The following is a 26,373-nucleotide window of genomic DNA, read 5'->3' on the forward strand; positions in this document are numbered from 1 at the left end:
CCTCTTACAAGATTTCTGTCCCTACTATTAAAGTCGACAAAGAAAATATTTTTTCTGTCTATTGTCAAAGACATACAAGCTGTAGGGGACTTCAATCACTCTCTCCCATCCATTACTGTGTAGAGCTTTCTCAGTCCATGCAAGATAAGCGAGAGGTGATATTATACCTCACCCTATTATAAATGGCTCCTTTTACCCCCTAATGGTTGGAAAATCTCAGATCAAGGATAGATGCAAACATCCCCTGCTCAATTCCGCACCCCCACTGATTTACATTAAAGGTTTCACACTTTTAATAGTTAGAGCTCTGCAGAAGTCACCTCTTGATCAGAGAATTTTGTTAACTATTGGCTAAAGGACTCTCCTGGAGAAAAATGACAAGAATGTTGCTATGAAGCATCTCTGACAAGTTCTGCCCCATAAGTTTCCTTGCGTACAACCACTCTGGATCCAGATCTGGGTATGCTGTAGAAACTGTTTTGAATTGAAGTGTTCAATGCTTTTGTGATGGCTCAAGATCAGTGTTATTCATCCATTGCCTTCAATAGCACTAAGCGTCAGTTTGTATAGATGAAGTCCCTCTTTGGAATATATTTTTTCAGAGCTGTCCCTCAGGGTGCTGGTGGCCTCAGTCACTCACCTTCCATGAAGACATTCTTTATAAAATGTATTTGGGTTCCATCTTGGCAGTCCTCCTGTTCAAAGAATGCATGAGGGCTAGTGAAGAGTCATAGGCCACAGTATCTTCTGTATGACAAATTACAGTTCTCTCTCTTCTTGTGTGACACAGTGTCATGACTTATTCAGTGTCTGACTAGGGCTCAGGCTTGAATTATGCTAAATCCAGCCAAGATTAAGGTAACATTAATGATTTCCAACCAGGTTACAAAAGCCACATCAGTACTCTATTTGAAAGTTAAGTACCTCCTATTTTGTATTTGTTATTAAAAATGTGGAGCTCATATTAGGTTCTCAGCTACTTCTGTATTACTCAAGCAGCATCTTGGGCCACTGGTGCTTGTTTTAATTCACCCATGCTGAAAGGAGAATTTTTTTTGGTCACCTCAAAACTAGATGACTGTAAGGAACTCTATATCATAGAACCTTTGCACCAGAAGAAACTTAAGTTGATGCAGAGTGTGTCTGTCCTACTGTTAAACAGTGCTTCATGTACACAACACATCACATCAGTGTACTGTAGTCTATACTGGCTTTTGATTAATTTTTATAGGAATTTAGGATATTGGTTTTTAAGTATATGTATAAATATTAGATGACTAGGACATGGTTAACTGAGGCATAGTTTTTTTCCCTCTGAGTGATATTGCCAAAGCTGCAATGACCCATGCGTGTATTCTGTGACTGGAGCAGTTGATGTTGGGAGATATCCCACGAGGACTCCTTGACTCTGGAAATTCTTTTCCCCTTCCCACTTGATTTAATAATGCCTCAATTTACTGAGATTTGAGGTGTGTGAAAAGGCTCGTCTACTTTCTCAGGATTGTGCTGAGAAGCCAGTTGAAGAATGTGAGCTGACTCATTGTAAAGCTATAATAAGGAGATGGAGAATCCTATAATAATAATAATAATAATAATAATAATAATAATAATAATATTTTATTTTTGCATTTTATCATTTATGTTTACCTTCAATATTTACCCAGGCATCTCAAGCTCTTTGATACATTAAAGCAATTTAAATAAACAAATGAAAAGCATTATGAAGAGTATTTATGTTGGTGATATACCTCATGTCATATGCTGCTTTAATGTACACAGCCTAGCAGTCTAATGCTGCAATGTTTTCACAGAATAATTCCTTACTGCAGGAAGAAACTAAGATGTTCCTGACTTGATGCACATTGCAGATAATACTTACAATTTATGAATAAAACCCATTGATAAATGATTTAAATTGGTCTGTATGCATTAATAATTCAAAGTAGGTTGGTATAAATTATGGATTTCTATAACAGAATTTTTTAAAATCTCAATAGCCAACTTGTAGTCCTTTGCAGACACATCTCCATACAAGTTGGCAGCTCAGTTTAAAAAACTAGAGAGCTTTAACTCAGTGATACCACTGCCAGTTTCAAAACAATAATTCTTTAAAATATTTTGAAACTTACAAACGGAATGTACATTGAACTTCACACCCAGCGGAGGAGGCAATTATGGTCTACAGCAGGGACTTCCTTAACTTTTGCATTAACAGGCATCCCACTCCACTAGGATGAAGCTTGTGGCAACAGGCTACAATTTTTCTGACACAGGAAAAGAAAGGAAGAGCAAACAACTACTAATGTTTTAACTGGTGGCCTGGATTGTCCAAAGTTGCACGGATAAAAGGAAATGGAAAAGAGGGAGAGCAACAAATGAAAAATACTTGAAATCCAATAAATCTTTCAAAAATAATTTAAAGTGTTTTTTAAAAATCAAATGTCTACCCTACAAGATAAATCAAATGTATTAAAATCAATTTTAAAATGCCTCTTTTAATTCGATTTTGAGTAGCCTCACGTCCCATAGGCTCCCAACAAATTCAACAGATTGCTTCTGTACTGAAATGATCACACATCAACTGTTGCAGCAGTGTATTGTGGGAACCTATCCCACAGTTCCCTCAGCCCCGCATTCTGAGGCAGGAGCCAGATGTAGCAGGGCTGTCTGTTTCCCACGTCCCCGCAGCTTGTGGGGACCCAGGAAACTGACAGTGCAGCAGCCCTGGTCAGTTTCCTGGCTCTCACTAGTAGTAAGGAGCTGGGAGCCAGGTGCAGCAGCACTGTCAGTTTCCTGGGTCCCTGCAGCTTGTGGGGACCCGGGAAACTGACAGTGCAGCAGCCCTGGTCAATTTCCTAGCTTCCCCAAGCTGGGGGACCTGGGAAACTGACAGTGCAGCAGCCCTGGTCAGTTTCCCATTTCCTGCTAGTAGCAGGGAGCTGGGAGCCAGGTGCAACACATAGCTTTGTGGGATACATACAGGACACTTGTGGAGGCTAATAAATTCAATTTTAAGACATTACTCTTCCACAATGGCTTTTAATTGAACTTCTGAATTTGAGCTTGATGCTATGCTTGTCAGTTAACTGCAATATTGTAATCTCAATATTAGTGCTCTCAAAATCGAGCTAATGGTATTTACAGTGAAGACAGTCATGGTAATATCAAGCTAACTGCCTTAAATTTGAATTTATCTTGTAGTATAGATGCAGCCAATGTCTGCTGGAGGAGTTAAAGGGGATATGAAGGGAGTTTGTTTCTTTTAAATCATCCAGTGAGAAAAGTTGAAGAGGGTGGAATTAATAGTGATTATTAATCCTGTTGAGGATTGGTCTAAAGCATGCTAAACTCAATGGAAGCCCTCAAATTAGATCTTTATGGCTATGTCTATACTAGACGTGGAAGTCGGACTGCAGATATGTGATTTTAGCTATACCAACTGCATAGCTAAAATTGATGTATCTGTGGTTGACATCCATGTCTGTCTATACAGGGAATGTTGCTGGTAGCATTTCTCCCTTCAACTTTCCTATTTCTCACCTCTTGTGAGGAGCGCCGGGGCTAACTTTGACCCCTGTAAGGGCCATTTCACACACATACAAAATGAAAAAATGCAGAAGATCACCCCTGAGCAGGTCAATATTCCACCATAGTGTAGATAAAGCCTGCATCAAAATGCTGAAAAATTGTAAGGAAAGAAGGCCCTGCTTCAAAGCAATGCAGACAGTGAATTTAATCTTCACAACATCTTTGCAAAGTGGACAAGAAAGCATAATTGACTTTAATTCTAGTTGTGGATTTTGCAAGTCCTTTATGGCTCCTTTGCCCTAAATGTAAGCTATGCCACAATCAAGGTGAATATTAGAAAAATGAATCTAACACTACAATGCAGTGAGCAGCAAATACTATGAAGAGCATTAATTAAGTGTTGTATAAATGATGCATGGTGATGCAGCTACATGCTCTTATCTGTTTCAGAGCCTGGATCACAGCCTGAATCAGCTGTTTCAGAGCCTGGAGTCCTAGCTCAGAAGCAGATGAGGACCGCTTAGAAGAGGTGGTACTAGAACAACCTATAACCTGACCAAAACAATATGAAACAAACACTCCAACATGTACCTCTTTAATATATTGACTGATTGCATGTGGCAATGTATGCCAGACTACAGTTAGGCAAGTAAGAAAAAACTAGAACAAATACCCAGAAAAATAGAGCTAAGTGAAAACATTGTAAATTTTTGCCTAAAACTTACAGAGAAATGTACATCCTTATTTTGTTGAAATTTTCTCTGAATTGTCCAGTTTCTCAATTAAACAACTCCCTTTCCTCCACCCTCCTCTTTTCTTCCCTAAGGAAAGCACAGGAGGGAATAAGGTTAAGAAATAGATCATCCATTATTTTTCTGTTTTTCTCTGAAAAAAGGAGAAAGATTTTGACCACAGAAAAACTTTTTACGATTATCCCAAAGGCATTTTTCATTTTTAATGAAGATATTTTAAGCGGTTCTATATAGAAAGGGAAGATTAGGACTGAGGACAACTGATTTAAGCAGAAAAAAATGAAATCTTTCCCACTGTCTCTCTGTCAGTCTTTAAGAATGATACTCCTGATAGATTCTAGTATTAAATAGGAACAGGATGTGCATTACCTCTAGCGTTAGTTCTGCAAAGCTGAAACATTCAGTAGTCTCCACCTCTCTTACAGAGGTCACTACCCTTTTTGAAAATAAAACATTTGGTTTTGGGAAGAAGGGGCTTTCGAAATCAGGGGGTCGTTTCAAAAGGCTCCCAGCTAAACAGGCAGCGTGCATTTTGAAAGTGGCACTTTCAAAGCATGCACAGCTGCCATTGTGCTAAAGAGGCCCTGCATATTAATAGCCGTGCCTCATTAGAATCTGCCGAAGTGCCTCATTACCATGACCCCTCCAAAAGGAGGGGCTAGTGTGGCCATAGCCTTGCTGTCTCAATTTTCTATTTACTACCAATAGTTTTACTTTACAAAAAATAGCCAGCAATTTTTCAGACAATGGAACATAAATTTAGGTAAATTAATGTCCTTCCAGGAGAAAACTGATAATGACTTATGGTTTGGACTTTGAAAGAATTAGGTAATTTAAATTAGTTACAGACAGTTGATTTCTACAACAGAGACAGTAAATTGTTCCTGTTGTAATTATTGTAATTATTTTGTCTGTTTCTCTCATTTTATTCTCATACTAAATTTTATTGAAATCTTACTGTGGAAAAGTAGAAAAGAAAATAGTCTTCTATAGCTTTTTAGCAAAGCTTGGGGTGGAGTAGAAAAAATGAAACGCCTTTATTGCAGCAGATGTTAACGATGCTATGCATAGAATCTCAGAACCCTTTTCTCAGATATTCATAACTTTTTGAATCAGAAACTTTTTGACTTATAATTTTCCATTCCTTGTCTCTGATGCAGGATTTGTTGGGTTTTGCTACCAAAAATTTGTTGATTTAAGCAAGGCAACTCACATTTTCTGATTTAAATACAAAGTGAAAAGAATAAATGTTTTAATTTGTAAATATGGTGAGCAGTACCTCACAGGGTAATTTTTCTTTCACCTATTTCTCCAATCTGAAAATCTGCATAGGTGTCTTTCCCACAAAAATTTATTACCTAAAAAAACACATTTATTGATTCTTAAGGTGCTACAGGACAGTTTGTTTTCTGTTAAAAAGAATTTAAAAAAAGTTACTTTGAATTTCTAGTAGATTAGAAACAGATAAAGGGTCACATTATAGGATTTTCCACCTGTTACATATTTCACAGTTTTTCCAAGCCTAAGTATTTTCATATAACTTTCTGTATGTGTTGATGGTGAGAGAAAAAGTGATTATTTCAAAGGTAGAACTTTATAGGTCAGATTCTCAGCTTGTACAAACTAATATGGGTCCACTGCAAACCCAAAACTGAATACAAAATAGCTAGAAGAAATGTACTTTGATTTGTTAAATAAACCTAACCAATCGCTCTGTGTGATATGGTGTGTTAATACAATGGTGCCCCTCTAGGCGACGTATGGTGGAGCCCTTTGGCTCACATAGTCTAACTGGGCTGTCAGTCTATTCCTATTGCACAGGAGTCTTTCTTTGTTTCTGAGTCCATCTGGTGGTTGGTAGGGGAACCTAGGGCATGCTTTCTGCTTGGCCCCAGCTCAAGATCCTTGAGCTAGATAAGCAGAAGCAGGGTACTTTGACTCAGATGATATCCTGAACCTCTTTCTACCATTCTGTGGATAGAGGACTGCAGCCTATCAGCCAGTTTGTTCCCTGGTTGTTTTTGGGTAGCTCTTTAGTAGCTTGCTGGCGTGAGCTCCTTCTCCCCAGCCTGGTCATTTCTCTGGTAGTGGTCTTACCCCTTCTGTTTCCCAGGACTTTTGTCCCCCGCTCCAGCTGCTATTGATATAGTGCTCAGCTATTTGAAATAGAACGTCCAAACGCTATAGAACCATTTTGGGTTAGAGCCCTTAGACGCGCTATAGCCTATTTCAAAATTGCCCCTATTCCCTGTCTACACAGCCCCTATTCTAAAACAGGCACTATTCTTCATATTTCCACCTGCAAAGGCATTTTTAAAAAAAATAAATCAATGCACTTGAGAAAATTAAAAGCTGCTAAAGCACATTTTACAAACAAATTAAGCTATATTTGTTTCAAATGGATTATTTGCAAATTATTTCTTCAAGTCTGTTAGAAAGATCATCTTACTGTATTTTTATCTGTTTTTTGACTTTATGAATGTGTCTATATTCTGAGGGGTGAATGTTACATTTGTTCCACAAAAAAAGAAAAAAGAAAGAAAAAAAATTTCTACCTGCCCAATATGTGCTAACTTGTGCAGATTCACCTAGGTTTCTTCTTAACCTGGTAAACAATTTTTGACATTTAATGCAACTGTAAGGGGAAATAATTGGAAAGGTAATAGTGCATTAAGGTCTTGATTCAGAAAGTTATACCTACTTATCTTTCTTGGGCATGTGCTTAAGTATTTTTCTACACTGGTGTCTCAGTACCATAGTTCATGTTTAATTAATGGCATCTTTGTACGTGTGAGATAAATCAAAGTTAATACATTCTCCTTCTGCATTTCTTCATTTTTGTGTGCGCCTATGACTTTCAGAAGGCCACTAGATGACAGGGAAAATGTAAAATCAGTATAACTAAGCAATTAATAATTTATCTCAAACCTCTTGCTATTTATTTTTGGGACAAACTTTTTAAAAACAGAAGGGGACTGTGATAGGCTCAGAGAAACATTCTGCTGCTGTATAGCATGTCCAGAGACTTTATAACAAATATGGGTATCCATTAGTGACTGCGCATGATAGCAAAGCTCTCTGTGCAAGGTAAAACTTCCTTTTTTCTGAGAAAAAGGCTATTTTCAACTTCATCTAACCATTCTATTTTGTATCAGACTTGACCAACTCGACGTATTTGCTGTTAATGCACTTTGATGTTATTAAATTACTCTGCTCGTACTGACTTAGGCTGCTGGCGCTCTTCCTGTGTGGAAGGATGCCAAAGAGTAGAAAATGTACCACTGATGATTATTTATGTTTCATGACAAATGAAAAGAGAAGTTACACAGATGCCACATTCTCTTCTGGAAAGATTTCTAAGAATTCAGACTGACATACATGAACCCCAAGGAACAATTACATGAAAGCACAGGCTGCGTGTTGCTGCAATGAAGAAATAGACACTCTATGATGTTTCTCAGGGCAGCCAGGAATCTGAGCCACTGTACCTACTGACTGTAACCTGAAGGCATCTTGCCTGTGGTAGCTGTGGTCATGATCTGTACACACCACTTTCAGTCACTCAAGCACTCTCTTCTGAACTATGCCTGTCTTGGCTACCTGGTAGGTTAACAATTGGTACACACCAGCCTGAGTCCCTTTGACTCATTCACCTATGCTATCCAGCCGCTGCCAATAAATCCATAAATCCCACTCCTGTGCTTTCAAAGGGGCAGTGAGCCTGATTTTCTTTCTTTACCTTAAACCACTGTTCCTGTAAGCCATCCAGACCTTTTTTTAAATTTTTTTTAAAAGTAGATTTATTGAAAAAAGAATGAAGACTTACCTAAAACAAGTGGGAGAAGCGTGGAAATGAATAGTTATAATACAAATCAATATAATAACAGTGAACATGTGTCCAAACATATTAATAGCTATGCTTCCTATCACAATAGAGTAGCTTTTTCTACCCAAAGTTCAGTAAGTTGCAGTAAGCTGGATTCATAAGAATGATGAGCCAATTTTTCATGACAGCATCTTGCTTCTCCAGGTGTCTCCTTGCTAAAGGATTCAGAGGATGTTTCTCTCTTCTGTGCCATACTGAAACAGTCTTTTTTGTTTTCATTCATGGTCAGGGCACGTTGTCTTTCATTGCCCGCCTTGTTGACTTATTTCTTTTTATCTTTAAATGTCTTTGATTGTTTGCTTCTACCTCTGATGAGTTTCTGTTGAAAGCCAAGATACAGAGCAAGGCTAAATAACTGAGCCTTGGATACCATCATGAGCTAAATGTGGGGACAGAAGGAGGAGGGACAACTCACCCTTAGCAAATGGGACATCACCGAGACAGAGTACCTCCTGGTTACTAATTTTTACTTCTAGCTCCTCAGACATACTGTCAATGTAAATGCATTATTCCTGTTTGTACATCTCACAATGAATATGAATCCTGACATATTACACTTCCCATGTGATATATTTTATATGCTACTTTTTAAGGATACGTATAAGAAGCGTTTGATGTAGTGAGTCTGTCAGGTCAGAGTTGACAGGTGTGTGTAAAGAACAAAGGACCCTTTGCCAAGGGATTTCTGTGTCACGCAGTCCCTCCATGATATGGATTTTTTCCTGTAAGCAATATAAAGACTATAGTTCCAATCCCTTCACCTGGTAAAACAGCAGCAGTGTGCCGACTGGACAGCTACACTATATCGTCTACAATGTCTGCTGCTTTCTGAATATCCATATCGAAAAGTTTATTGTCAAAACTGTCAAACTTCAATGGTTCTAAATCTGAACCTTAAATTATTCAAATATTTAAAATTAAAATATTCAGTATCCTAAGCACACAAATTCTTATCCACTGCTCAACAGTCAGGATGGGATTATACAAATAAAACACCTAAATGACTCAGGAGAACAAGATCCAATGAAACAAAACTGCACTTGGGCATCTAAGCCACTTTGACATCTTTGAAAATTCCATTCTAATAGCATAAATCTCAAGTGCTGATGTCCTCATATTTAAAGGACACTAAAATTCTGCAGCACAGGCATCACTTTTTACTGAACTTCTGTGAAAAAACTACTTCGATAATCCAACAGTTGATAGAATCATAGAACACTAGAACTGGAAGGGGCCCCAACTGGTCATCAAGTCCACATCCCTGCCATCAGGGCAGGACCAAGCACCATCTCTGTTAACTCTGTTAGATATTTATCTAACCTGTTCTTCCACCAGGTCTTCTGACTGCTTCCTCCAATACAGTAGCTTAACCTCCATTTGTTCCTAATGATGTCCCACCTATTTCCCTTTCATCCCACTCCTGCGTCTGGCAGTAACAGCCAAATAATCCACACTACCATCAAGATTCAGCAAAAGATGCAGAGCTCAGCTTCATCTAACTAGTGGCAACATTGTTGATCTGATGATCACTCACAGCATGATCTCTGTGTCCTCCTTCTGCTTAGTGTTCTTCTGCCTTGTGCACACCTAAACAGAAGCAGCAAGCATGCTTGCTACACTCATGTGAACCCAAAAATGATCTAGTCTCAGAATTTTAATGGCCTACCCATCCCTAGTTAATGCCAGCAGCTACACTGCATGTAATAAGAACTGGTATAATTAAAAAGAAAACTGAAGCAATTACTGCTTCTCTGTATCAGAATTAATAATAGCCTTTTTGTGAGACACAGTGTATTAAGCATCAGTGCTTTTTGAAAGTCGAATATAGCTGACATTAAATGGCGTAGTTTGCATTACTTGATTAGATCAATGGAGTCATCTGTTATAGATTGCATATTGTCTTGGTTCTGACAGATTTATTGATCAACCCAGAAATCTTGGCATGAGGACTTTTGAATTTACTGACTCACCTGGAAAGTGAAATGTGGAAGTTGCAAATATTAATTCTCATGTCCTGTATTTAGTGAAGGAAAACTAGGTTTTATAAAGCCTAATGAAAAAATAAACTTACAAACATCACTATGCTGCAAATAACAGCAGCTTGCATGTTCTAAGAAAGTGGCTGCTGATGTTATGGATGAAATTGTGGAAAAATAGTTGTGATTTTGTAACTGAAGACAAGGGAACTGAATTAAACATTGCTCGGGTAACCCTTTGTCATTTCCTGACTTTTGAGTATTTGACTTTGCAAATTCAATGTTCTCTAATGGTTTTTGCATATAGTATATGGATGTACTTGGGTATATCTATGCCTTTGAGAAATATTATATATACATACATATCGATTGTCTTTTATATTTTTAAAGTTTTTTCTTCATTTTAATTATAAGAATACTCATTTTATGCATGATTCTTATCTCACTCATAGTTGTGGGAATCAGTAGTACAGTAAACCCTCGAGGTACGTTCAAGCAAGTTGCACGTGTCTCAGGTTAACGCAACTGATGCCCCTGACAGCAGTGGGAAACATCTCCTGTCAAGCATAGCAGCCTGACTCTTGCTGCCCCTGACAGGTGCAGCATCTGCAAGCCAGGTTGCTGTCCCTGACAGGAGCGGGAAAACTGCTCCTGTCAGGGGTGGCAGCAGGACTCTTGGCTGATGCCCCTGACAGTAGCAGTTTTCCAGTCCCTAGAGTGGTGGGAAGTTGGGAACCAGGTGGCAGCCTGGCTCCCAGCTCCCCCCTGCTTCCAGAGCTGGGAAACTGAGCAAGGCAGCACCCCTGGTTAGTTTTCTGGCTCCAAGGAGTAGAGGGGAGCCAGGATTCAGGCTTCCCCCTGATTCCCAGCTCCCCTCCACTGGCTGGGGCCAGCAAACTGACCTAGGCTGCTTCCCTAGTCAGTTTCCTGGCTCTGCAAGGGCGGGGGGAGCCAGGAGTCAGGCAGCTGCCTGGTTCCCAGCTCCCCACCACTTGCGGGACACAGGAAACTGATCAGCTCATGGCTGGTAAGTTTCCCAGGTGCCATAAGTGGCAGAGAGATGGGAACCAAGTGGCAGCCTAGTTCCCGTCTCCCCTTGACTTGCATGAGAATTTGAGTTACACAGGGATTGCAGGAATGCAACCCCTATGCAACTCAAGGGTTTACTGTAACTTTACTGAAATGATTGAAGTTATGCTCAGTGCCTTTTTTTTTAAAAAAAAAAAAAAGGGTCAGTACTCAGATGGCTTCCTGCCCCCTCCTCTCAGGCAATCTCATGGCGGGGACTGTGAAGATGCATGTACCAGCACAAAAAAGCACTACATATACCGATGTAAAACATTGTGACAGTTCAGCCTATCAATTTACCCAAACTGTGAACTCACCTGTTGTAAGTATGTGGAGGGGGGAACTATAGTTGAGGGATACCTTGACTTTAGTAAAGCTTTTTATGCTCTCTGGCTTGACCAGCTTATAAACAGTCTAGGGAAATACAACCCAGAGGGAGCTACTACTATAAGATGGGTGCAAAACTGTACGAAAACCATTCCTAGAGAATAGTTATTGGTAGTTCACAGTCATGGGGGAAGTACCTAACAAGTGGGGTCCTACAGGGATCAGTTCTGAGTCCAGTTCTGTTCAAAATCTTCATCCAGTGTCTAGATAACTGCTTAGAGAATATGCTTATACAATGTGTGGATGATACCAAGCTGAGAAATGCTGCAAGTGCTGTGGAGGATAGGATGAAAATTCAAAATGATCTAGACAAACTGGAGAAATGGTCTGAGATAAACAGAATGAAATTCAATAAGGACAAATGCAAACTATTCCATTTAGGAAGGAGAAATCACTTGAACATATAGGCTACATCTACACTTGCATTCCTCTTTTGAAAGAGGAATGCAAATGAGGACAATCGAAAATGCAAATGAGGCACTGATTCACATATCTTGTGCTTCATTTGCATAATCTCTTTTTGAAAAGATTCTTTCAAAAGAAAAAAAATAACAGGGTAGATGTGGTTCCTTCAAAAATAAACCCTGCTTTTGAAAGAACCCTTATTCCTAAAAAAATTAGAAACCCAGTAACATGAGTGGAAAGTTACCCCTGCTGGGCCCTGATCATTTCACTCACAAGACCTAGGGAAAGTCGTCCCAGCTCGGACAGGGGTTTGGAGTGAGGGATAGTTGCCCCACCAACCACATTCCAAGGAGAGGCCCTGCATATGAGAACAGAGATATGGCGTTCTCTCATCTGCTATCCCAGGCTGGTACTCAAAACAAACATGTTATTGCTCTATGCTGTTACTGTCTTCTGCTTTAATCTTCTAGATACTGCACCCCTGGATATGCCTATGTGAAGGAATCATCATTACTCTTGTGGATACATCATTAATCCAATTAGACACATAGATGTTATTAAATGTCTGAATTGTTTAAGTAACTTGTTAAGGAAAACCACCTGTACTAAAGATAAGATGGTCTATACACTATGGGCGGGGACACTATTTAACTTTTTTACATTATTGGCCTATTGTGCTCATTTTGTCTTGAATCAAGCTTGCATAACACCCATGCCCTAGTTTCCTCCCACCCATCAGCATCCTATACATTCAGTTGTAACCTATTGTTTGATGGTATTCACCAAGCCTAACAAGTAAAGTGACACTCCACTAGAACTGTGTATAATAAACCCTCCTGCTTGCTTCATACACGGTGTCCAGACTTTGCTCCTACAAGTACCTTAGATAGCAGCATCTCTTTGGGTATTCTAACGACATCTAGCACAGGATCAGGTCACTGAGCTTTCGTATTGTGGTGCTGATAAGATGGCTTCTTACTATGACTTTTCCCCAACTGCTCACAATGTTAAGGAAGTACGGATTGGATCCATGGACTATAAGATGGATAGAAAGATGGCTTGATGGTGGGGCCCAAAGGGTAGTGGTCAATGGCTCAATATCTATATGGCGGCCAGTTTCACGCAGAGTGCTGCAAGGCTCGGTTCTGGGGCTGGTGTTGTTCAACACCTTTATTAATGACCTGGATGAGGGACTGGATTGAATCCTCAGCAAGTTTGCAGATGAAACAAAGCTAGGGGGTGAGGTAGATACATTGGAGGGTAGAGATAGGATCCAGAGTGACCTGGACAAAATGGAGGACTGGGCCAAAAGAAATCTGATGCAGTTCAACAAGGAGAAGTGTAGAGTCCTGCACTTGGGTTGGAAGAATCCCAAGCATTGTTATAGGCTGGGGACCGACTGGCTAAGCAGCAGTACAGTGGAAAGAGACCTAGGGGTTATGGTGGATGAAAGGCTGGATATAAGTAAACAGTGTGCCCTTGTAGCTAAGAAGACTAATGACATATTGGGGTACATTAGGAGGGGCATTTCAAGCAGATCTAGAGAAGTGGTTGTTCCCCTCTGTTTGGCACTGGTGAGGCCACATCTGGAATATTGGATGTGGATTTGCTGGAGCAGGTTCAGTGGAGGGCAACAATGATTAAGAGGCTGGAGCACATGACCTATGAGGAGAAGCTGAGGGATTTGAAGTTGTTTAGTTTACAGAAGAGAAGACTGAGGGGTGATTTAATAGTAGCTTTCAACTTCCTGAAGCGGAGCTGTAAAGAGGATGGTGAGAAACTGTTGTCAGTGGCGTCAGATAGCAGAACAAGGAGCAATGGTCTGAAGTTACAGAAGGAGAGAAATAGGTTGTATATTAGGAAAAACTACTTCACCAGGAGGGTGGTAAAGCACTGGAATATGATGCCTACAGAGGTGGTGGACTCCCAATCCCCAAAGGTTTTTAAGTCCTGGCTTGACAGGTCCTGGCTGGGATGATTTAGTTTGGGTTGATCCTGCTTTGAGCAGCGGGCTGGGCTAGATGACCTCCTGAGATCCCTTCCAACCCTATGATTCCAAGAGTCTATACTGAGGGCAATCACTATGTGTTCATACATGATTTCAAAGTGGATCCCTGTTACTATACAAGCTTTATCTGGCTCCAGGCCTCCTGCTTTGCTACGGTCAGAAAACAAAGCATTTCCCATCTTGTACAGTACTTTAAGGCTTCCTCAGCTAGGTGGCACTGGAATCACTGCTCACAAAATGAGCAAACTGACATCCCCTATGAATTAAAACTGCCTTGTAAATGAAAATCCCAAAAGTGCTTGCCTCTGTTGCCTCTGTAGGAGGCTTGGCTCAAACCTACTCTCTAATCATGGCTACATGGAGTGTCTTCTCCCCTCTCCTCACATGGGTTAGGTTCTGACTTCTTTCTCTGACACTGGGTGTCTCTGCCTAAGCTAACTCCTCACAGTGTTTGAGGCGCAAGGGAAAATAAAAAATGTGACTGCTGCTGGAAAGGAGAATAAAACCCAGACACAGTAAAACAAAAGAAGTCCATAAATTCCAGCACAGAAATGATGAATCCCAAAATATAAAAACAAAAGACGGACTTTACTGGACGTAGGAAAAGAGGATCTGGGGAAGAAAAAGGTTCATATAAACTAATACTTACTAATATCAACATTTGTTCTCACCTCCCAATGCTCAGAACTTTTCCCTACCTTCTCCTGGGTACCTCCACAGGCAGGTGGTGCTCAAGGGATGAGTCTGCAGATGGTTGCTGCAGCACTGGGAATGTGGTTCCGCATAAAAAAAAGGGAAAAAGTGCCTTTCTTCCTATATATTGTCTTTTATCTTGAGGTACGGTAGGTTCCCTGGCTTGGAGTCCTGTATGAGACTCAGCTAGCTATGAGTAGCCAGTGTGGAACCAGATCTCTGCCTCCCTAGGGGCTGGTCTGCACAGGGCTGGCACTGCCAGACCTGTACATTAGATCCTACAGTAATTCAAAGGATCCCTTACTGGGGAGTGGGAATTGGTCAAGGCTGCTCTGCTTCACTCCTAGCTCCCAAACGCAAAAGGTCAAAACTAAAACTAGCTTTAAATCAATCTCTGATTCATTCTGTCCCTGGCCATGGTGAGGCAGAGATGTCTTGGCTCATTATCGGTTGAATAAACTGTTTGTCCAGATTACTCCAAACAAAAGCATCCCAGTGGGCCTCACCTGGAGTCTCTAGTCTAGTCTGTCCTGACTTGACTTCAAGAACTCTAGGAAATGGGAGTAGAGGGCTCAGAAAACCACTATTGCCGTAGCACCCAGGGTAACACCCACAGAAAGTGCAGTTTAGATTTCTAGGAATGGGCAAACCCCATGTAAAAGTTACATCCAGTTTTTCTCACATTCACAATTCTGTTATGCGTACGATCATTTTAAATCTGTAGCTACATGTTCTGGTTGGATCACCACAGGTACATTTATATTTTTTATGTTTCTCCTGCTGTTTGATTTGGTTTGTAAGTTGAGATTAAAACTTAAGTATCAGAACCTTTCTATCTATATCTATATCTATCTATAGAGTAAAGCGGAAAAGGTGGCACTGAGACACATGGTGAATAACACATATATATCCCTTTGGAAAGGAATGAGAATAAAATCAGAAGAATTATAGATGATTTAATAGGCCATTTCCATGAAGTTCATCGTCCTCCCATCAGGAATAAAATCTGCCAGTATTTGTCTGATGTAGCATTGGGTTTTAGCCAAAAGACCTAGAAGCACTCTCTCTCCCTTAATAAATAACATCCATTGCAAAAAGCTCTACCAGCTGTTAGAGATTTTTGTAAAGTAAATGTTTGTTCAAATTAGTGTAGCAACACACACATGAATCATACTCTTTCCTTTAAAATATTTAAGGCAACTCTTTTTAGAAGCAGCTCCAGTCATTGTTCATGCCCCCACAGCTCTTAGAAATGAATGCCACACTAACAACATTTTCCCAAATATTGTCACTTTCTGTAGAAAAATGGAGGCTGGTTGACTTTGGATTTTGTGGCTTCTTATGTGGAAGACTTGAAGAAACCACTGCTGTATACAGCACATGACAGTGTGTGCTACCTATGCAAAGAATTTTATTTCAAATGAGTTAAAAGTGGAAGGAGCAAGAATGGAGGACAGATTTGAGTTAGGCTTGGGGACAAGATTTAGACTAAATCAGGTATAGGGTATGGATACAACAGCACCAAACCCTTACATATTATTTGGGTAAAAGTTTCAACCTATGATAGAATATACTTCATATGGAAAATAGGATTTTTTGGTTTAGATTTAACCCAGAAGCTTAACCACAGAGTGAATGGGTACAGCTGTGTTGGTGCAGATCAGTCAATCCATCTAAAAACCCAAAACAGTGCATATTTAAGATACCAGCTTTGGGCTACCTGATTAGTTGCTAGTGAGTAATAAAGAAGAGGCAATTAAATAAATCAGTATATGCAGACAGTTTATGCTCAGATTCTATTGAGAGATGTCACTTTTTACAGTTAGAATAGGCAATATATGTGGTAAACAGTGTGGTTTATTGTTCGCCTTTTTGAGGTGACAGTTGTAATTATGCAGTTACAGTGCTATATGATAACAAGCATGAAATCAATCTGTGAGCATACTCACTTTGAAACAATGTTTCAGTCTTTCCTTTTTTATTATGCATAGATAGTTTATCATAGCAATAAGGCTCTACAAAGTATGCAGCATTGTATTTAGGTGGATAAAGCAACTCAAGCCCTCCACTGTGTGACTCATGACAGACCAGACCCTATTGTATTTTCTTAATGGGTGCTAATAGGTGATAGAAAAAAATGCACCTAAAAAAATAAATGTTGTTCTTTACTCATTCCCTTCTAGTCAGAGTGCAATCTCTGCTCTAGCCTAACAGAGCTTGTGCAGAAAAGTTATTTTAAACTCCAGGAAAAAGGACTATTTAGCAGAGTTCAGAAGCCTGAGTTCTCTAGAGCAAGGCTTCAAAGTGACAGTGGATACCGCTTTATAAGCTCTGAAGAGCTGAGTCCGTGTGACTGAGGAATCAGCAGCTTATGTTTATTGAAGGGATTTAGAGGTGGATTTTAGGCCAATTGCATCACAAAGATTTGGAGATGGATCTGGGGCCAGCTATATCATCAGCTTTTCACACATTTTTTGGAATTTGCCACGTGTTTTTCACACTGTACCTCTTTGGTTATTATTAGTCAATCAGAGCTTATAAATACCTCCCTTGCAAACAAAAAAGTGAAATTAATCCTTCCATACAAATGATTCCCAGGGTGTGTCTCTTACTACCAAGGGATTTTGTGCTGGGAAGAATTGCCTTGCACTGGAGAAAATTAATTTCTTTGCATTATGAAATTACTTAGCTTGGGTAAGTGGCTTCTCAGTATCATAGCAGTGAAAATGAAACCTGTATAAGTTAGGCTGTTTCTGGCTGAAGATGGAAATGTACTCTCCCTTCTGTAAAATGTAATTGATTTATTCCCATTTCTTGGAAGTCTGCTTTATGACTGAATGTAACTATGGTAAAATGGTACTTCATTTGATACCTAATAAGGAAAAAAAGAGATCTCAACACTTATTGTCCTCTTAAGCCTTGTAGTCTAAGAAGTAAATATAATAGGCAACACACTATATAGTCTTGAAAATCTACCATCACACCCTAACAGTCAAAGATTCATAAAGGATGCAGACAATATCTTCCTTAATGCCGGAAAGTGTTAACAATGAAAACTTATCTAAGAAAATTGCTTTTGAGAAAAATCTTTCCTCTTAATAGCAATTATACTATACTAGCAGAATTACCCAGAGTTACTTGGGTCCCTAAAAACATTAGGGCTTTCTAAAATTAAATAAAAATGTACATGGTTTTTTGAAAACGATTTATTTTCAAGAATAACATTATTTTATGGAGTTAATTTTTACTTCAGATTGCTTAAAAAGAGTTAAAATGGTTAATATTTTCCATTTAATTTTAGCACTTTTTAAAACGTGGGAATCTCATCAGATGTGGAGCCTGAGGAAGAGAAATTTTCTCAAGGTCTTGATGCGCTCTCCCATGGAAAAGCACCAGAAAACGATAGAATCCCAGCTGAAGTCCTGAAGGCAAACAAGGCTGTGCTCCTACCCTTCTGCTATAATTTACTCCTAAAATGTTGGAGAGTGGGAAATGTCCCACATGACATGAAGGATGCAAACATCATCACTCTCTATAAAAACAAAGGTGACGAGGGTGACTGCAACAACTACAGAGGCATCTCATTAGTGAGCATTACAGGCAAAGCATTTGCCCATGTCATTCTTAAATGCCTTAAGAAACTTGCAGATCGAGTCTATCCAGAAACCCAATGTGGCTTCAGGGCTGGTAGGTCAACAATGGACATGATTTTCTCATTTTGACAACTACAGGAAAAATGCAGAAAACAAGGAAAGCCGTTATTCATAGCATTTGTGGATGTAACACAGGCATTTGATACAGTTAGTAGATGAGGACTATACAGAGTATGGCTGCCCACTGACCTCACCCAAGCTCATAACATCCTTTCACAAAAACATGAAAACATGATGGATCTAAATTGGAACTATTTGCAATGAAGAGCAGAGTCAAACAAGGGTGTATTCTTGGCCCTACCCTCTTCAGCATATTCTTCTCAGTTCTACTAAATTGGGCATTTCAAAACTCATGCAGCGATGTATTTCTCCACACAAGGTTAGATGGCTCTCTCTACAACCTGGCAAGACTCAAGGCCAAAACTAAGCTCGAGAAAGTCCTTATCAGGGAATTTTTCTTCACATATGATTCAGGTCTTGTCGTTCATAAGAAAGACATGCTACAGTCACTGATGGATTCTGTATCCAGAGCCTGCAAGTTTTTTCCCTTGACATAAGCATGAAGAAAACTATTGTACTCACTCAAGGTATACCTCATCAACCCCATGTCATTCTGGATAACAGCCCATTAGGTGTGGTTCAACAATTCTGTTACCCTAGATCTACTGTCACCACAAACCTATCCACAGATGAAGAACTGAACATCAGAATTGGGAAGGCAGCTACTATTTTTGGCAGACTTATGAAATAAGCATGGAACAATTCTAAAATGACAGTGAAAACAAAGATACTAATCTACGAGGCATGTGTATTGTGTATCCTGCTTTATGGTACTGAAGCATGAACCACATACTTGAACCAGGAGAAAAAAATTGAACAACTTCCATCTCCACAGCCTCTGCAGAAGTATGAATATCAATTGGCAAAACAAAGTTTCAAATGCAGATGTCCTGTCAATATCTAGCATACCCAGCCTCATAGTGATCCTCAGCAGCAGAAGACTATGATGGCTTGGTCATGTGAGAAGAATAGGTGATAAACATCTTCCCAAAGAAATCCTCTTTGGTGAACTGTCATGTGGGTTGAGAACAAGAGGAAGACCAAAGCTAAGATTCAAGGATACATGCAAAAACACCATGAAAAAGTTCAACATTGATCCGAAATCCTGGAAATCTACACAATCAGATCGAAATACCTGGTAACGATTGCTATGACAGGGCACATCATCCTTCGATAGTATATGTGCAAGCCATGCAAAAGAATGTCATCTTAGAAGGAAAAACACTCAGACTCAAGAATTTGGAAATAGATTGACATGCCGTTTTTGCAATTGACCATGCAAATCCAATATTGGACAGATAAGCCACAAGAGAAGCTGCAGACTCAAACACTGCCCAGAAATCCTCACCACTGCTGCTAACCACTATCTCTCAAGATGAAAGGGGCCATATATATAAACTCTTATCTTCAGTAATGTTTTAATAAAAAAGGCTATAGTCAATTTGGTTTCCAATAATTTTTTTTCTGGTTTTCAAACATTAAGCATTGATTTAGCTGCATCAAAACAGAGTACTACTCTAAATTTCTCCATTTTATCTCTTTTCTGTAAATTTTAATTGAGAAGCAATTCTAGTCAATCCTGTTTTTCTGGATCATCTTGGTTCAGCTTCTTCCAAAATTCACTCAGTTATGCCAGTTTGAGAACTGTACTCGCTTCGGTGATTCTGTCTCTTTTTTCTTTGGTTTTATGAGAAGCTATCCCATTTTAGGCAAGTGTCCTTTTCACGGCACAACCAAATCTTTATGTAGCTGTAAGTGATGATAAGGAAGCTGTATACCAAATGTGGTGGCCCTAGTTCTTACTGTTTTGGAGGAGTTCTTGGTCAAACAGATAAACTCTCTAAAATATACAGTAGATTTAAAAAGAATTCATAGGAACAGACTCATTTCAGGTTAGCCAATATGCCTACAGTAAAAGGGAAGGCTGATTATAAAACTACCAGAACACATTTGCTGTACAATTCACTTGGTTTCCCCAAAACTGTAGATGACCCAATTATCACACTCAGTAGCATGCTTTCCTAGTAGTTTCCACCAAACCAGTTTCAACGTTACGTACATAATTTACTTAGAAGCACAACTAGCTAAATATTAATGGCTCACGGCTGCATCTCCCGTTGATTTTATGAATTAATAATTTTAAGTCTTGTGAATGTACTTTAATGCATACATAGCCAGCTGAGAAAGCTTTCTGAACCACAAATAACTGAACTGCTGCTTACTGTTTTGACAGGCTTGTATTCAGGGCATTGGAAGACTGCAGAGAACCCTGAAGATGTTGTTAAGCATTTTTTCTTCATTAGTTTCAGAAAGTATGGACAATTTGTATCTAAAAAGACCACATTCTCTGAAACAGTGTCATATATTTATCATCCATCATATCAGGCTGTAATATTGTTTGTTAAGAAGTAAAACTAGTCTGTGAGGTTTTGTATGCAGAAAATGAATAGTTATATAATGTGATCCTTTGAGACGCTTTCCATCCTCTCCTAATTTCTCCTCCTCATTTTTCTAAGCACCTGACATTCTTACTAATAAGTGAAGATAACAGATGTTACCATAGGGAAAGCTGACATGTTGGGCATTTAAATGCTTTATGTATTTTTTTTTTAAATCAGACCTCTTATCGGACTTCATTCTAAAACTAAAATGCTGTTTGAATCAGAACACGTTGACAATATGGCTGTGACTGAATGGCGTCCCAGAAACTGTTAGGTCTAGTGCCCCATTTTCCTTGTGAGGTGTTCCCATGGCAACAATTTTATAAAAAGAGGTAAAATAATTACATTATTCAAAATTCTTCCTTTCTTCTCCCCTTGCAGTTTGTGTGCGTTTGGAAAGTGCTGCTCCCTAATCATCAGGGCACTGGAAATTGCCACTGGGCTATCTGGCTCCATTTGCTCTATTTGTTGCATTTGAAAAGCCTGCCCTCATTCCCCTGTGTCTCGTGGGTGTCTGATTTACTACATCAAATGCAATGCAGACAAGAAATGCTTTCAAGAGTGAAAGTTGTGAGTGAAAGGGGCTGGCCCAAAGCTGTCTTCAGTTCAAGCACTTGAGAATCACAGCCTGAGTCATTTGAAAAAAACCAAACAAACAAACCAGGCCTGCAATTTTCCAGGGACTCTGGCTATAATTGCTAAAGATAAAACACAGAATATGAAATAGAACTGCTAGTTGGATGATTTCTGAATATTAACAGCCACTTATTGTTAGATTACTTGTGTACTGATGTAACAAAGCTACTGTGTCAATATTTGGCACCTGAAAGGTGTCAAATGTCGGTTAGGCCATATCAGCATGGCCAACCTTGGGTGCACAGCTCAGGCACTCAACTTGTGACTTTGGCTAAAGAAAATGGGGAAGTGTCTCAAAAGAGTCAAAAAAAAAAAAAGGGAAGTGCAGGGGGAGAGCTCTTTAACCGTATGCAACAAACATGGAGCCTGGAGGAGCAGGAGCGGTTACTAATACGTGACTTAAAGAATATGATAATCAAGCTGAGGCTGGTGAGGCCTCCCCATTCCACATCTCAAATAAGAGGCCAAGTGAAATGTGTTAAAATACCCTTCCCCTCCTATATCCCATACAAGGGAAAAAGCAAAATATGTTAAAAATGATTGGTGTACAAGCATATATCACCCTGGGAAGTAGTGACCTCAGAAATCCTATAAAGGAGTATAACAGCAAGCCACAGAAGGTGGGGGGTGTCCCGATGCCCTGGAGAAGCCAAGTGTCACTTGCACTGAGGACTGATCACCCTATGCCACCTCCCCGCCTGCTCACAAGTTAGATAGAGTAGTGCATGAATACTTATTGGTACTGCGAAGAAACCTGTATAAGTATAGCTCTAGCAACATAATGCAACAGTTTGTTGTTTTATCTTTTTACCTGCTAAACTGTGTAAGTAAAAAATGTTGTTTGTATTAAATTCGTCTACATCTTATTTGTTCGTTACCCATATCCATTTTTTTTACCCAGTACCCTGACAAGTGGTCAGAGGGAAAGGTACCCTTAACTGTGTATTGTGGGGTGTTTATGTCTTAGCTCATGAGCCTGTACGGGCCACGTGTAAGGCTGAAGCAAAGACGCCCCAGGACCCCCAAAAGGGCTCCGGCCTAATGACTGGGAAGTTCTGAAAGCAAGCTGCCTCAGCTGGGAAGCGTGATCCACTGAGCCTCTGTGTTCTACAGGACAGAGTGTTGTGTGTTTGTTTGTCAGTACTGACAGGTGGGCTTCAGGCAAACTCACTACCGGGATCCCTTTTCAGTTAACCCCTTTTTAGTTAACCCCTTATTCCAGCCTAACCCAGTTAGAGAGCACTCAACGAACCTAGGAATCTGCGTGCGTGACAGTAGATCCCGAGGAACTGCACACGTCAAAAGGAATATTGATTTGATTGCTTTCCCAAGGCGAACTGCATCTAGACCTCTGTGATTTAAATGGAGCCATTTCCTAGTAAATAAATAAACTCATTCACTACCTTTTTTTCCTTAATACAGACATGTTGAACTCTGCTGGAAATAAAAGTTGAATAGTTGCCCTACAACATGTAACTGTTGTACAGGCTATACATTAAGAAAGAACATAAATGCCAAGTGGCTTTATGGTGATGTTGAGCAGCTTTCTCTTCAGAGAACTGATCTGACCTGCACTGAAGTCACTGGGAGACTTTCCACTAACTTCCATGGGCTTAAGGTAAAGCCTGAGAGGAAGTGTGTAATGTTACAATGATTCAGGATTGTTAGCATAGGCATATAAGGACAGCCATATTAGGCCAGACCAAGGTCCATTTAACTCAGTATCCTGTCTTCTGACAGTGGCCAATGCCATGCCAGGTATCCCCAGAAAGAATGAACAGAATAGTTAATCATCAAGTGATCCATCCCCTGCTGCCCATTTTCAGCCCTGGCAAACAGGGGCTACAGATACTCCCTGACCATCCTGTATAATAGCCATTGATGCTCATTTCTTAATCTAGTTCCTTTTTCGAACCCTATTACAGTCTTCTGACACAGAGTTCCACAGGTTGACTGCATATTATGTGAAAAAATACTTCTTTTTGTTTTAAACCTGCTCCCTATTCATTTTATTTGTTGATCCCTGGTTGTTGTGTTATAAGAGGCAGTAAATAACACTTCTTAAAATACTTTCTCCATATCAGACATGATTTTACTTTGCATTTTTCATCATTTAATGTCACCGGACATTTTGATGCAGTTACCCAGATTTGTAAGATCCTTTTGTGCCTTTTTGCAGTCTGCCAGGGACTTAACTAGACTAGTTTTGTATCACCTGTAAATTTTGTTACTTCACTTTATTCCTTTCTACAGATCATTTGTGAATAGTATTGGTAACACTATAGACCCCCGAGACCTCTTTCAATTTTGAAAATTGACTATTTATTCCTACTCTTCTTTTAACTGGCTACCAGTCCATGAGAGGACCTTCCCACTTATTCCATGATAGTTTCCATTGCTTAAGAACTTTTGGTGAGCGTCTGTGACAATGGCTTTTTGAAAATCTGAGTATACTACATCTTCCAAATCCCTCTTGTCCACATGCTTATTAACGAGTCCCTACCCCACCACAAGAATTCTAGTAGATTCATGAGGCATGGCTTCTGTTTTACAAAAAACATGTTGATTCTTCCCCCACAAATTATGTTCATTTATGTGTAAATCAATTCTCTTCTTTACTATAGTTTCAACAAGTTTGCCCAGTTTGGAAGTCTGATATACTGCCTGTAATTGCCAGGATCACCTCTGAATCCTTTAAAAAAAAAAAACGGTATCATATTAGGTTTTTTTTTCCAGTTATTTGGCACAGAAATCAATTTAAGTGATAGGTTACAAACCACCACTAGTCATTCTGCAATTTCACATTTGAGTTACTCCAGAACTCATTAATCTTTTTCTTTTTCTAACAGGGTGATGTTGGGTCTGGAAAGAATTTATATCTGCCAAGGGTTTGGTTATCCTCCAAGGTCATAGTGCTCAGATGCATAGATTCCAGGGCCAGAAGGGACCATTGTAATGATCTATAATGATCATTTGCATAAAACAAGACATAGAGTTTCCTCAAACTAATTTCCATTAAACTAGAGCATATAGTTTAAAAAAATCCAGTCTTGTTTTTAAAATTGCAGTAATGGAGAATCCATTGTGACCATTAGTGAATTGTTAAATATCGACACCTTATCTCCTGTCTGAATTTGTCTGGCTGCAGCTTCTGCCCACTAGATCTTGTTATTCCTTTATCTGATAGCCTGAAGAGTCCATTTTAAAATATTTGTTCCCCTATGTAGGTAATAACAGGTGGTGATACTATTTCTTTGTTAAGCTAAATATACTGAGTGCCTTGACTCTTTCACTATACAGAAAGTTTTCTAATCTTTGATTATTCTTTTGGCTTTTCTCTAAATGCTTCCCAACTGATCAACATCTGATCTGTTGACACCAGAACTGGATACGTTATTCCAGCAGCAATCACACCAGTGCCAAATAGAGAGGTAAAATAACCTCTATATTTGAGATTCCCTGTTAACGCATCTATAAATAGCATCTATGTAGATTATGCATACTTATGACTACTTTATTTTATTGTGAATATCCTTCAGCATCTAATGAAAGTTTATGTAAGCCCTGAGTTATTCCAGACCTTGTGGCTATACTTTGCTGTTTTGCAGTTACCTATTCCCTGATAGGTAAGATATGTGTTCCTCAATGGTCTGCATTGAATGGCATTGTGTGTCATACAACACCCAGCAGCCATCATACCTGAAGCCTCAAATTTTACACAAATGTGTCTTTGCACACATATACTGAATTGCAAAGTTGTCAATTTAAAAATGACAGGTTTCCTGAAAACTGAAGTGAAGGATTTTTTATGGGCCATTGGAACCAAAGAAATCTGGTTTAACAATGTTTCAGGGGAGAATCCACTAATACCCTTTTTAAGTGCCTCAGACAAAATCTGTTTTCAATGTAAAGTTATATTTGAACATACATCACAGTTGCTACATGGAAATATATATTTTTAAATACTTTTGCCATCCTGTAGATTCTAGCAGATGTTTATAATCTCTTAAGAGCTGTTAGTAGTGATCAATTTCTTAATTTTGAAGCATCTGGGAAGCATGTAGTTAATCTACAGATTAACAGTAAGATCCCGGGCACGGAGCAAAGCCTGCATACAGAATAGGCCCCAAAACTCTGTGCTGAAGAATCATATGCTTAAAAAAAATCATTAAAACCACCTCCTTGTGCATCTTACAAGCCATGTTGCTGTCACTGCCATAAATATTATGGAAATTCCTTTGTAAAAGTGAATGACCGTGACACACATATGTAATTTGTTATCCCTTAAGAATGGCATAAAGCAGGAATATTGGCCAAGGGTTCCTTGTAAGGAAAAACATTTTTTTAAAATGAAAAAGTAAATTCACTGTGCATACATACTTACCATTATATACACATAGCAATGCACATTGCTGATGGTTATTTATATGCTTATTTACTTTAAGAACATCTCTTTGTTTGTTTCTTAAAGGTTTTCAGTGGGTTAAATGGCAGAGTTTTTAGAGAAGGGTTTGGTTTTTGTTTTTTTGTTTTGTTTTGTCTCATATGAAAGATAATATTTTATGCCATGGTTTAAAAGCCTTTAAAATACTAGGCTTCTGAAATATTGGGTTTTTTTTTGTTCATGTAGCTGAAATACTCAGTTTCCCATCCCAAAGTATTCATCATTGTAACTTCAAAATGCATAGTGGCTGTCACTGTGTTATTCTTCAGTATTCCTTTTCTACTCTAAGAATCAAAGTTAAACATTGTGAAATCTGACCTGCCACACAATTTCACTTTGTGTTTTATAAAGCAACTGCATTAAAATTTTAGAACAATATGCCACAAGAGAAAATCCACCTTGGGCTTCCACTAACAACCTTTTCCTGCTGTTGTTT

The sequence above is a fragment of the Carettochelys insculpta genome, chromosome 4 (assembly GCF_033958435.1).
Source record: "Carettochelys insculpta isolate YL-2023 chromosome 4, ASM3395843v1, whole genome shotgun sequence".
Classification (NCBI taxonomy): Eukaryota; Metazoa; Chordata; order Testudines; family Carettochelyidae; genus Carettochelys; species Carettochelys insculpta.